This window comes from Adiantum capillus-veneris, chromosome 11 (assembly GCF_014529385.1).
Source record: "Adiantum capillus-veneris isolate H3 chromosome 11, ASM1452938v2, whole genome shotgun sequence".
Classification (NCBI taxonomy): Eukaryota; Viridiplantae; Streptophyta; class Polypodiopsida; order Polypodiales; family Pteridaceae; genus Adiantum; species Adiantum capillus-veneris.
Genome location: NC_140941.1, coordinates 29120329 through 29130074, shown reverse-complemented (window position 1 = coordinate 29130074; position 9746 = coordinate 29120329). Strand labels below are relative to the sequence as shown.

General features: G+C 46.0%; 1 pseudogene; it reads left to right on the top strand.

The window, feature by feature from the left end:
• Window positions 1-4452: 4452 nt before the first annotated feature.
• On the top strand, window positions 4453-8279 carry LOC147447047 (uncharacterized; annotated as a pseudogene).
• Window positions 8280-9746: the final 1467 nt, after the last annotated feature.

Here is a 9746-nt window from a genome sequence, read left to right as displayed (position 1 = left end):
CTAAGTGCTGGTCAAATTTGTTTTCTAGACCATTTTTAGCACGACGTATCAGGAGCAATTTCAGTGGCCAAAAAATGTCGGATATTTACAATGACTTGTTCAGCTACAAGTATTGCTAAACAACATTACAGATGGTTGTTTATACATATAGCAAGGCTATAAGTTGTTAATGAAAAAGTTTCATTGTCTGTACCTAGAAGTGATCAATGTTTCACCTTCTATTGTGATTCAGACATTTCAGCAAGGCTTGCAAAAGATTGCAACTAAAAGTATTTAGTTTCTTTTCAGAACTATTTACATTCCTTTTTAATGCGTGCTAGGCGCATCACATTTGCCATAAGTATTGGCAAGGATCATTATGGATATACAGGTTCGGGTTTGTTTTTGCTAAATGCATGCACACTAGGTGTTATGGGCCCTAGTGTTTAGCAAAAGCCGATTTGGAACGGCATGCATATTCCTTAAGTTGTTGCTTATGAAGCATTTTGCACTCTAAGTGCAATATCTCTAGGAGATTACTTTGGGGTCTACTAATCACCAATCGAGGTCATGGCTCGGTTTGGGTGTTTGTGGATTTTTTCAAGTTAACCACGATGGTTATTTCAGACATTGTTGATTCCTCACCAATGTTATACACTACGGTAATTCCCCGTTTACCAATCATCTGGGACGACCGTCTGTAAACCATGAGGAAAACACACCTCAGTATTGTCAGTTATCCAAGGGGATAGGCAGATTACAAAGAGTAATCTTGTGTTGAAGGATAAGCAAAGTGCGTACACTAGCACCAAGCGATCCAATTAGTAAGCATTTATTGCTCTTCTTGGAGTTTACTTACTATCAGTTAATGCATGTTGCGACTCGGTAGTCTCTTCATGTATAAGTCGGGTTCTCAACCTTGACACTCATTAGGGTGGGGTTGTTTACTGATGCAATTTGAGAATAAGTCAAGGACTTACACTTGGCTGATGATTTCGGTCAGCAAATTACTTCACATAAAGTGAAAAGCGGTACTCTTTCAGGAATATCTTTGTCGTGATAACTTGTTTAGTATGCTCATGTGCGTTCTAAATGGAGTCTACACACTAGATGGTTACAAAAAAGTAAAAAGCGGTACTCTTTCAAGTATATCTTTGTCGTGATAACTCGTTTAGTATGCTGATGTGCGTTCTAAACGGAGTCTACACATTAGATGGTTACAAATGGACAACAATGTGGAAAATCAAGATGTTACTCTTGGTTTCATCGAATCTCCTGTGGAACCGTGTTCCGGTCAACCAAACAGCTGGATCCATGAAGGATGCCACTTGTGAGAACATTAGTGTTCTTAAGAAGAACCTTCCCACTTTTGTTTTTGAGGACGAAAACTCTTCTTAAGGGGGGAGTAATGTAGGGACACTCGCAAGGCCAGGCAAGACAAGACAAGGGCAGGGCCGGGCTAGGCGGTGTGGAACGGGGAGTCCAACTAGGGCAAAGGGCCAGGGGCTTGCCTATTAAAAGGGTGGTTGGGTGGTGGACTCTCATACCCTAGTTCCCCTTGTCCTTTCGTCGACACCCCCATTGTACCTGTGAGTCCTGGGCTGGAGCTGAGTGTGCTGCCACACCAAAGTCTGTATCGATTCTTTGAGATAATCGAGTCATATGTTCTGGCTGCTATTGTGTCTCTTTGAGCTCATTTGTTATCTATTGTTCCTTTGTTTTCAGTCTGTTTCGAGTAAAATTTTCACGCACATTGCACTGAGGACCCACTGTAGAGAGCACGACACACTATCCATGCTACAGGTGCTCTCATTTTGGCGATCACGGTGGGACCTCACTGAAGTCTCACTCTCTGTTGAGATACAAATCGTGAAGCTAGTTGTTTTTTACCTAGCTTCACCTACTTTGCTTTACACTGTGTAGCCTGCTGGTCTGGTCCTAGTCCAATTGGTCTGGTCCTGTCATAATAATCAATATCTAATTCTCCTAAATGATTTTCTCATATTAAACTGATCATTTAATGTGGGGAAGTGCCAGGGGAGAAAAAGCTAGAATATTGGTTAAGCTAGCAGACCGGCCACATTAGGGATCCAAAGGAGGGAAAATAGGGATCCAAAGGGGGGGCCATCTGCAAAAGAGCCATGTGCAACAATGGGCTAAAAAGACCCTAAGGTTCAGCCCATTAAGACTTCCAAAATGCTAAGGTTCCAAAATTCAAAGATTGTGTCCAAAGGTCAACCCTAGGGGAAATTGGATGCTTTGTGTGTAACTAAAAAGTCTTTGCATATCCCTACATGGGAGGGGGCGAGCCCTTCTTCTAGGGGATGAGAGAGAAAGTCACACACACACACACACACACACACACACACACACACACACACACAGGCTCCCTTTACACAAAGGGAATTAGGGACACATGTCAGCTCCCTAGCCCAGATGCCCACAAGGTGTGCCCAATTCCTATTGGATGGCCTTGGAGGTGGACCAATGAGAATTAGGCTAGAGTAAATCTAGTTTAATTAATTTAAAAACACTTGATAAAAGAACCAATGAGAATTAAGTCTCCTAGAAAGACTATTGGACAGTCTCCCAAGGGGTCCAATGAGCATTCAGGAGCCCAATGGCTTGCCTGATTCCTATTGGCCAGGAGACAAAGGGGTCCAATGAGAGTTTAGTTTAATTATTAAATTACCTAAAGCTCTCACAAAAGGGGAAATGGGGACACATGTCAGAAGGCTATCACTTATGCTGCTTAATAGCCATTGGCTTGACTTGGGGAGGTCCAATGGGGAGCCTGCAAGAGCAAATAGCAAGAGGGCGCCCAAGAGAGAGAGGGGGCTGATTTTTGCAAGGCATTATCACACACACTCACACACAGTCTATGTGTGAAGTAAAGAAGACTATCTCTTCCCAAGCTTTAATGGAGAACTCATCACCTACTCCAAGCTTATGAGATAGAAGCCTACATCAACACACTCTTGGCATGTGGATGCAAATCCAACCAAGAGCCAAGCTTCAATGCATGCTCATCTCCTCTACCAAGCTAATTACTAAGCTAAGCTATGCTAATATGAGTGATTATGTGAGGAGATGTACATCTTTCTCGTAAGATACTCCTTCTTCCTCTCAATCTACTCTCATACCCTGCTAGCTCTCACCATCTTCGAAGGTGTGTGAGGTCTTGGGTCTGAGAACGGGGATAATTAAAGTTGTGTTTACTAAGTGTTTTTCTTAGTGCATGAAGCTTTCATCTTCATTGCACTAGCTAGTCTTGAAGGAACACAAAGAATTGTATTGTACAATGTCTCTCTTGATGGGAGAAACCATAATACAAAGCCTTTTGGAGGGGGGACCGGCTCCATGCAAATCCAGTCCTCAACTGTTGTCAATAGCTTAATTTCTCTCTCTTTTGACGTATTGTTGATGCTATCTAACTAGGTGTTATGCTTTTTGTTGCTCTCTCCACCCAAGCACTCTTGTAATTCTCATTAGGAATCTATTCTAATGAAATGCCCACTATGTTCATGCTAATTTCCGCTACACATAAGTTTTTAGACCATTAAATGTTACAGGTCCTCTCTCGCCCTGGTCCAACCAGGTCTAGGCCTTCCTTGTCCCTGGTCTAGTCCCTCCTCGTCCCTGGTCCAACCCTCCTCGTACCTGGGGTCTAGTCACTTACTTGGTCTAGTAGAGTCTAGACATCTCTTGAGCTAGTTAAAGCAGTTAAAGGTCTTCTTGCCCAAAGCTTGGTTGGAGTTGTGGTCGCTGCATGATACATACACCGCGGTCAGTAGAGCGTCAAAGTGCACTACTAAGTCCTCTGAAGTACTACAACAAAAGACGACCCTTGGTACCTAGTAGAAGTCCATCAACCTCATCACCCATACCTCCACATACGGTGGTACAACCAGTTTGTGTCGACACAAGGAAAAGCCAGCAACAAGAGTATGGCATCAGGCAGGATGCTGGTATCGCACTTTGGCAGGTATCAGATGCATTTTTGAGCAGGTTTCACAGTAATGTGTATGCCAAATGTTTCTTGAAGTAGACCGATGGGGGTTTTCAGGCTCATTCACTCGGGTCTTTTAAAGCGGTCAGATATTCTTGCACGGAATGGCACCATGCTATGTATGTTGAGTGCTTGCACTGCTTGGACAAGGTCCGAAATTGGTGATGCTTGAAGATGGATGGGTAACAGCTTATGATCAAGAGGCCGACGGCACGAAAAGTGATCCTCGGGCTTGCTTCTGATCATTGGCAACGTGGCCCGACGCTAGTCACATTTTTTATGAGGTGGTGGAGCTCCAAGATCGAAGTCGTGCTGTGGGTGCACAGGCAGTGTGGTCAAAGGGCAAACAAGGTGTTTTTCCGGACTTCAGCGTTTGTCAACATGGGACTGGTCTCCAAGCGAAGGTGTAAAAAAAGCACGGCCTTAAGTTATTAAAAGGCAAAAAAGAAAACGAAGCTTTGGTCTGCAGTCGACGAGCTCGCTATGCAGGGAAAGGGCTGCCACATGGATGGTTTGCATGAGGGGAGGCCGCCAGGGGGCTTGCATGGGAAGGCGACACGGCAGGTGAAGGGGCGAGGGATGGCATGAGGAGGCCTCAGGCCCTTGCCATACAATCCATGGCGGCCGCCGGCTCTTCCTCTGCAACGCCTTGCAGCACCTCCCTCTCACGCCCTCACTGGCCACCCCCGCCACCTCGAATCTCCCTTATCAGAAGCCCCCCGAGGCTCTCGAAAATACGCGCTCCCCTTCGGGCTTTCTCTGTGTGCAGGAGACAGGGAGAGTCGAGAGGCAAGAGGAGGCTGCAGAGCCGCTACAGAAGGCAAGCATGGAGGGCTGAAGAGGAGGTTCGAGGGCTTCCAGGAGAGGAGGGTTGTGCTTAAGGCAAACAAGTAGTTATGGGGAGTTTCAGAGGGTAGGTGAAGCTACACAGCAGGGCCGCATGAGAAGAAGCAAGATGATGCCAAGGGCAATCAATGCCAACAAGTGACGGATATTGTCAAAGCAGCAAAAACAAGTGCTCGAGCAAGAGGCCTGACATTTGCTAAGGAAAGGCCTGACATATGCTAAGGAAAGGCGTTTTAATTTATAAATCTATCACTGAGCATCCTATCCTTGAAGGGTTTTTTTGTCACGTTAATTGCTAGATCTACCCCCACTTTTATGTGACGTTCCTCTTTGCTCTTGTGTCAAGTTGCGTGTCGATATGTCTATGGGTATGTGTATTATGGTGCAAGCCATTTGAATGTGAAACTGTAAGAAAAAACTCATGTTTGTCATCGATGTTGGAGCATTCGTGAGTATTAACAGGTTTAAGGTGGCTTCGTTGTGGGTATAACACATGCTAGAGTTTTGGGAGGGATGCCTATGTATGGGAAAATTCTGAGGTGCATCTATGTGGATGAAGGTATCCCTAGGGATGGGATTGACGTTATGATTGTGTGCTTGGTGTCGTGCTTGGCCTAAACGGGGTTGGTCGACTACAGGTTTGGACAATAGTTGTTTGCAGATTGTGTATCGAGGCGTGTGTTAAATAGGGGATAGGGGTGTTGTGTAATCACTGGGCTATAGAGAGGCATTCACTGAGTGTGCTGGTGGTTTTCCCATTTTCCCCTTTCCATCTTGTGGTGCCTCCACTGAGGACCCACTGATTGCTTCCTAACAAGGCGTTCTTGAGTCAAGATGAAGCAAGAGTTTGGGCCAATGTTCAAAGGAGATGAGGATGCAGATGATTGGCTTGCCGATTTTGAGCTGTTTATGCTGTCAGTATTGTAGTTGCCAGGCGATGAAGCAATGCTCCAAACTCTACCTTTGGTGTTGCGAGGTAAAGCAAAAGCTTGGTTGGATGGCTTAGAAGATGCACACAAGCAGACTTGGATCGGATTTCGTGAGCAATTCTTACAAAGATATCGAAAGGTGGTGTCGGCTTCGGAAGCAGATGCAAAGCTCAAAGCCGTGCAACACGAAGTAAGTGACAATTTCGATGCTTTTGTTGATAATTTTGAAACCTGTTGGAGGAATTTTGTGGCTGCAACCCAAGCAACCAATGCGGGATTCTTTAAGCGGGAAAAGTTTCTATCATGTTTACATCCCTATGTTCGAGAGAGGGTGGAGTATGAAGATCCAAGCACTTATGATGAAGCCGTTAGAGTTGCCAGAGCAAAGAGTCGAAAGATGAAGAAGAAGATGGAGACAGGATTGTTACAGTCAGCAATCATGACAGTCAGTGGACCTAAAACCAAATAGATTGAAGAGCATCAAGAGGTAAAAGCCCTTTCTTTTCTTGATATGAATGTGATCAAAGCACGTGAAGTTGATGCCAGGGTAAAAGAGCTAGACGAAGTGCCAACCAGGGCTCAAAAGGTTCAGAGAGGTATGTTCAGGGTGCCACCCAGTTTGCTTCCTCAAGAGGACGAGGTGATAGAAGATCTTAAAGAAGAGGTGTCGGTTCTAGAGCCAACAATGAGAAAGGTAGCAGTGGTCCAAGAACCAACGAGATCAGAAGAGGAGTCCGACAATTCCCATAGCTCCAGTAGCAGTTTGGATACAGATGCTACATGGGAGACGGAGTCCATGTCTTCTAGGTACGAAACTTATGATGTTTTTCATGTGGATGAAGTGGAGAACAGTGTATGCGAGTTGCCTGTCAACCATTTGGAATCGAGGAGACGCATAGTGCAGGTGTGGAGATTCCTTGTGTGAATTTGTCAATCGAGCAGCCATCTCTTGTGTCTTGTGATGGTGAGTCCCTATTGTAGGAAGAGGTATGGTTTGATGGTGTATCAGATTTAGTTGAAGAGCAGGTTTTTGAGAATGGTTCGCAGGAGATAGAAGCAGAAGCGGAGGTATGTTCAGTTGATTTGTCTATGCAAGGGGTGGGGCAACCTTGCCTTGAGGGGCATGTCGAGGTGCACGGTGAAGTTTCAGAGTTTGTGTGTGGCTGTGGAGAGTTAGCTCCGGCAGGTGACTCTATGGAAGCTGATACAGGTGCAGCCTATGAGCGAGAGGCTCCATGCAATGGGGAAGGTGTCACCGACCTTGCAGGTGATGAGGTCTTTGAAGAACAGGTTGTTGTTCTAGCAGGTCATGCTCTTGAGGATAAGAAGATGGTTTTGGTGCCGTTTACAGAGGGTTGGGATACAGGTTTGCCAAGGAATCAGGTTTGCTTGGCTATGCAGTAGGTGGAGGCAAATGACAGGGCCTTGTTTTTTTATGTGATGCTATGGATACATGTGTTATGTGGGAGGTTTCTTTACAGGTGTCTTTGTGTCAGTGGCAAAGTTTTGTTGAAAAAGACTATACTACGGGCGGTTCTATAGTAGATGGCATGATAGCGGTTTACGGTACAGGTGATTCAAATGAGCAAAAGCATGTTTAAGGTTGGCAGCAAGGGTTATGGATGCAGGGTGATGAAGCTCCATGCTATGAAGAGCTGGAAGGATGGCCTGTCTGTTGGCCTACAAGTGCAAAGAGCCGCTTCTGCAATGGGCATATTTTACGAGTGGATGGCCACGGCCATGGTTTTGTTTTTGATCCAGGTGGACTCTATGCCATGCTTGGGAAAGCTCAAGGCTTTCTATTTGACCATGGCGGGTGATGCAATAGCAGATGCTTTTCTCTATATATCTAACCTATCTATATAGCCTCTATATGATCATTTTTCCTATGCAATCTATGTAGCTATTTTTATCATTCTCTCTATACATACTTATTTTACCTAAATAATACTGTGGTTGAGCATGAATGCTCAACGAGGGGGTGGGCAATGATGGTACAGCCAGTTTGTGTCGACAAAGGGAAAAGCCAGCAGCAAGAGTATGGCATCAGGCAGGATGATGGTATCGCACTTTGACAGGTATCAGATGCATTTTTGAGCAGGTTTCATAGTGATGTGTATGTCAAATGTTTCTTGAAGTAGACCAACGGGGGTTTTCGGGCTCATTGGCTCGGGTCTTTTAAAGCGGTCAGATATTCTTGCACGGAATGGCACCATGCTATGTATGTTGAGTGCTTGCACTGCTTGGACAAGGTCCAAAATTGGTGATGCTTGAAGATGGATGGGTAACAGCTTATGATCAAGAGGCCGACGACATGAAAAGTGATCCTCGGGCTTGCTTCTGATCATTGGCAACATGGCCCGACGCTAGTCATATTTTTTATGAGGTGGTGGAGCTCCAAGATCGAAGTTGTGCTGTGGGTGCGCAGGCAGTGTGGTCAAAGGGCAAACAAGGTGTTTTTCCGGACTTCAGCATTTGTCAACATGGGACTGGTCGCCAAGCGAAGGTGTAAAAAAAGCACGGCCTTAAGTTATTAAAAGGCAAAAAAGAAAACGAAGCTTTGGTCTGCAGTCGACGAGCTCGCTATGCAGGGAAAGGGCTGCCACATGGATGGTTTGCATGAGGGGAGGCCCCAGGGGGCTTGCATGGGAAGGCGACACGGCAGGTGAAGGGGCGAGGGATGGCATGAGGAGGGAGAAAGCCCGAAGGGGAGCGCGTATTTTCGAGAGCCTCGGGGGCTTTTGATAAGGGAGAGTCGAGGTGGCGGGGGTGGCCAGTGAGGGCGTGAGAGGGAGGTGCTGCAAGGCGTTGCAGAGGAAGAGCCGGCGGCCACCATGGGTTGTATGGCAAGGACCTGAGGCCTTGTGTGCAGGAGACAGGGAGAGTGGAGAGGCAAGAGGAGGCTGCAAAGCCGCTACAGAAGGCAAGCATGGAGGGCTGAAGAGGAGGTTCGAGGGCTGCCAAGAGAGAAGGGCTGTGCTTAAGGCAAACAAGTAGTTATGGGGAGTTTCAGAGGGTGGTACCAGGTAAGGCTACAACGCAGGGCCGCATGAGAAGAAGCAAGATGATGCCAAGGGCAATCAATGCCAACAAGTGACGGATATTGTCAAAGCAGCAAAAACAAGTGCTCGAGCAAGAGGCCTGACATATGCTAAGGAAAGGCGTTTTAATTTATAAATCTATCACTGTGCATCCTATCCTTGAAGGGTTTTTTTGTCACGTTAATTGCTAGATCTATCCCCACTTTTATGTGAAGTTCCTCTTTGCTCTTGTGTCGAGTTGCGTGTCGGTATGTCTATGGGTATGTGTATTATGGTGCAAGCCATTTGAATGTGAACCGTAAGGAAAAACTCATGTTTGTCATCAATGTTGGAGCATTCGGGAGCATTAACAAGTTTAAGGTGGCTTCGCTGTGGGTATAACACATGCTAGAGTTTTGGGAGGGATGGCCTATGTATGGGCAAATTCTGAGGTGCATCTATGTGGATGAAGGTACCCCTAGGGATGGGAATTGAAGTTATGACTGTGTGCTTGGTGTCATGCTTGGCCTAGACGGGGTTGGTCGACTACGGGTTTGGACAATAGTCGTTTGTAGATTGTGTATCGAGGCATGTGTTGAATAGGGGATAGGGGTGTTGTGTAATCACTCGGCTATAGAGGCATTCACTGAGTGTGCTGGTGGTTTTCCCATTTCCCCCTTTCCAACGGCATCACCCATTCCTCCATCCAGTTCCACATCTTCCAGGTCACATTCCCCAGTAAAGCTCTCTCCTATTTTGTTACAGCAGGCTATTGAGCAACGGGCTCCTGAGCAAGAGGCCATGGAGGCGTTGGCCAGTGTTTTGGCCAAAGTAAACATCAAGTTTCCTGCCTTCAAGGGACTCTCTTCAGAAGATGCAGACGACCATGCAAGGAAGTTTGTATCTCTCTGTAGGGGTCGTGGTCTTAATAGAGAAGATGCTTATTTGGTACTCTTTCCATCT